The sequence below is a fragment of the Marmota marmota genome, unplaced genomic scaffold (genome assembly GCF_001458135.2).
Source record: "Marmota marmota marmota unplaced genomic scaffold, marMar, whole genome shotgun sequence".
NCBI classification, from domain to species: domain Eukaryota; kingdom Metazoa; phylum Chordata; class Mammalia; order Rodentia; family Sciuridae; genus Marmota; species Marmota marmota.
In genome coordinates this window covers 15,520,893-15,524,689 of record NW_026000168.1, presented here as the reverse complement: position 1 = coordinate 15,524,689, position 3,797 = coordinate 15,520,893, and positions in this window count along the sequence as shown.

The window sequence follows — 3,797 nt, the reverse complement described above, 5'->3', positions numbered from 1 at the left end:
CACTTACGCCCCGTCGCGACCTGCCGCGCCACTCCGACTCACCGGTGCCGGCTCCGGGGAAAGTTGGTGGCGCGGCGGCAGCTATGGCCAGGCTGCTCGGTGCCGCGGGGGCGCGGCGGGGGCGGGGCGCGGGGGAGGAGCCACAGCGGGCCGCCCATCACCCTCCGGGAGGAGGCTGGGGACCAGCGCCCAGTGCTCGCGGGGTACCCCACGCCTCCAGCTCCCACACCTTCCTCCTTGTCTTACTCCCGTGGGGCACACCAGCCTCGGCTCCGCGCGGGGGATGGTTCCTGGCGTGTGGGAAAAGGTAAGAGTAGAGATATCTCCGCCACGCGTGCACCTGGGGCACGCAAACACATGAAAATAGTTAAGAGAATGGGGATGAGACCATGTTCCGCAAAGTCAACCGCACATGTATTGATAAGGACAAACTGTGATGCCCTGCTAGACCCTAGATAAGAAAAGACAGTCAAGACTTCAAGACTGACAGAGTGGGAAGCCTACCCCTAGAGGCCTTGAGGTTCCACTGGGAAAGAGACCCCCCTCCCCCAGGTCAACAACCCTACACCCTCCTATTTAATCCCTCCTGATGAATGAGTTGGTTTCTTTTTCTTCTTCCCCCCACTTTTTTCTTCCGGTGCTGGGGCTAGAACCCAGGGCTTTGTGCTGAGTTACACCTCCAGCCCGAGTTTACATTTCAACATACATTTCAATTAGCAACCTGTGCCAACTCGAGTGGGGGTGTAGTTCTTTAGGACCTCAGGAACACCACCCAGATTCTTACTGCTTTGGTTCCTGTAGCTGAGAGAGATTGGGGTTGATTTCTTTCTTTTCCTTCCTTCCTTCACCCCTTTCCCCCCTCTCGCTCCCCACCCCACTCTCTCTCATTCCTCAGTGCCAGGAAAACCCCATTTGAATTTCTTAACAGTTATCACTTCAGATGGGGAAGGAGGATTGGGTATTATGGGAGTATTTCAGCCTCTTCCCAGTACAAGGCAATTTCAGGGGTTGTGGGGTCAACTCAAAAGAAGATTGGGGCTCATTTTCACAGGTAATGCATGGGGATTGTGGATGAGTGATCCCCTTTTCTGTCTTCAGGGTCCATGTTTGTAAAACGAAGTAGCCATCATCTTGCCAGGGTCCTCAAAGCTCTATAGTGCTGACCCAGCAAATCCTCACACCACCCTGAATGTAGGAGCCATCACTACCCCTACTTCACAGATAAGACGACAAAGGCACAGAGAGGCCAAGTGGCTTGCACAAAGCCACATGTAGAACAACTGAGAATCCATCCAATGCTGCCTGACCCCAAGTTCCAAGGTCATGCTATTATCTTCATCTTAGCAGTGCTGTTGGAAAATTCCATGATGCCATTTATTTAAAGGGCTTAGTAAGTGCTCCACAAATAATAGCTCATAGACACCAAGCCTGTCTGCAAGGTGGGGATTCAAGGGTCATTAGTAATGTCCAGAGACATGAGACTTTTGATTCATGATACCCAGCAGGCATATTACTTTCCTGGGCACCCCCTCTGACTGCTGTAAATCATAGAAACAAGGTTTTCCCACCTGCTTCTCTGACAAGCTCTCTATACTTTAACATAACCTTCAATCAGGACCCACCCTGAAACCCTAGCAAGCCCCTCCCACTCCCTGGTTATTCTTCAGGGATTCCTTTGTATTTTACACTTTATCAGGCTAATGCACTCTTTGGAACTGAGTTGGCGCCCAGGGTCACACCTGTTATAAACTCTAAAAGAAAGATATTTCCTCTGCACAGCTGTGGGGCTTACAGAGTGGGGGGGGGGGTAAAAGCTTCTGAAATGGCTGGGTCAACTTCCATCCCCTTTCTCTTCCCTTCTTGCGAGTCAGCAAAGGCCTGATTATTTGGAATTCCTCTCCAAAGTTTCACTTCCTGGGACAGATTTAGGGCTGCTAAACCCATAGTCATCAGCATCTTTAGAAGAATCAGCATTTTAGAAACCGAAGATCAGACATTTAAAGCTCCTGGTGACCAGGGTATGTGTTATCTTGTGACATTTGGAACTAATATATCATTAGGTAACCCAGGCCATAAGGGGTAGGGGCAGGATAACAATATACAGCCAGGAAATTAAAAAATTCATAGGTAGCCCCTATATAAAATGACTGGGACAGGCACTATCTGAAGAGCTTTACATAGAGAGTTCAGTACACCCACTCCTCAGAACAGTTCCATGCTGTAGATTTTCTTGTCATTCCATTTTCCAAATGAGAAAACAAAAGCATAAAGATTCATTAAGTTATCCTAAGATCATACAATCAGGAAGCAGCCAAACCAGTTCTGGAACCTGGATCAGTCTGGGCCCCCAACCCTGCTCCTACTTCTGTATTTTGTGAAAGAAATCAAGACAGCCTGAGTTCTGGCAGAGAAATGACAGATAAGGAGAAAAACACAGACTAAAAATATTTCTGCCACTTGCTATCTCTGCATTTACTTTGCATCTCTGAGACTCAGTTTCTCTATCTGCACACAAAACAAGAATAATAATGCCTAGGCTATATCCAGGATCTTAGTGATTTTTTCAGTTGCATATAACATAATACCAATAACAACTGATTTAGTCAAAAAGGGTTATTTGAATTAAAAAGTATAAGAGGCATGCTTGGATTCAGCACAGCCCATATCAGGGCTCAAATGAAGTTGTCATGAACCCATCTCCCTCTGAATCTTTTTTTTAAATATATATACACATATTTTTTTTTTTTAGTTGTTGATGGACCTTTATTTTATTTATTTATATGTGGTGCGTACCCAGTGCCTCACATATGCTAAACGAGCACTCTTCCACTGAGCTACAACCCCAGCCCCTCTCTCTGAATCTCGACTGCTTCTTTTGTGTCTCTCTTATTAGCAGGCTGTTTCCACAAAAAGGTAGGAATGGCCAATTGCCAAAGAGATCACCTCCTTTCCAATACTTCCAGCAAAAATCCCAGGGTTGACTCCCATTGGCCTGGCCTGGGTCACATGCCCAGTCCGGGCACCATTATGGCTTCTCTCATTGGCCACACCTCAGTTGCATGCCTACCCCTAGCAAGGAGGCAGTTTCAGCCACTCTTAAACCACCAGGACTAGGAGTGGGTAAGGGATGAAAATGTATCAGTGCAGGAAAAGTAAAAACACAAAAGTCCTCTCCCTTATAGGGCTTTTGTTAGGAGCAGATAAACTCAGATGTACAAAGTGCTCAGCTGGTGCTTGGCTCTGGTAGGGGCCAGGTACTTGAGTCCTCTCCCTTCCTTCCTCCTCTAGAAAACAGGAATCAAGTCTCACCAAATCCAGGGCAACTACTTCCTTGTTCACATAGGGAAACTGAGGAAGGCCCAGAGAGAAGGGTCTTACCGAAGGTATCCCACCCAATCAGCCATAGAACCCATATCCCCCAACTCTGAAACAAATCCCACTTAATGCTAATAACTTTCAGTCTCCCACTAACCAAAGGAATTATCTTTCATTTGCACAGGGGACCACTAGATAATAACAAAGCCCTAAAGACCTGGAGGAAATGAATGCCACTTACATTGGATTCCCAGGCTGTGCTCCAAACTGTGGACTGGTAGGTCTGGGCAGAGTGCCCAGTCAGATCCCCACCCATCACTTCATGAAGTCAGCCAACCCCTTTGAGGACTGCACACTCTGGCACTGAGAGCTCCAAAAGCTCATTTTTTAGAAATGTAGCTTTCTAAAGTAGGCAAGATAGCCCTTCTCTTGATTTATTTCCTGCTCAATTTGTGAGGGTAGGACTACATCCTTCAGGACCA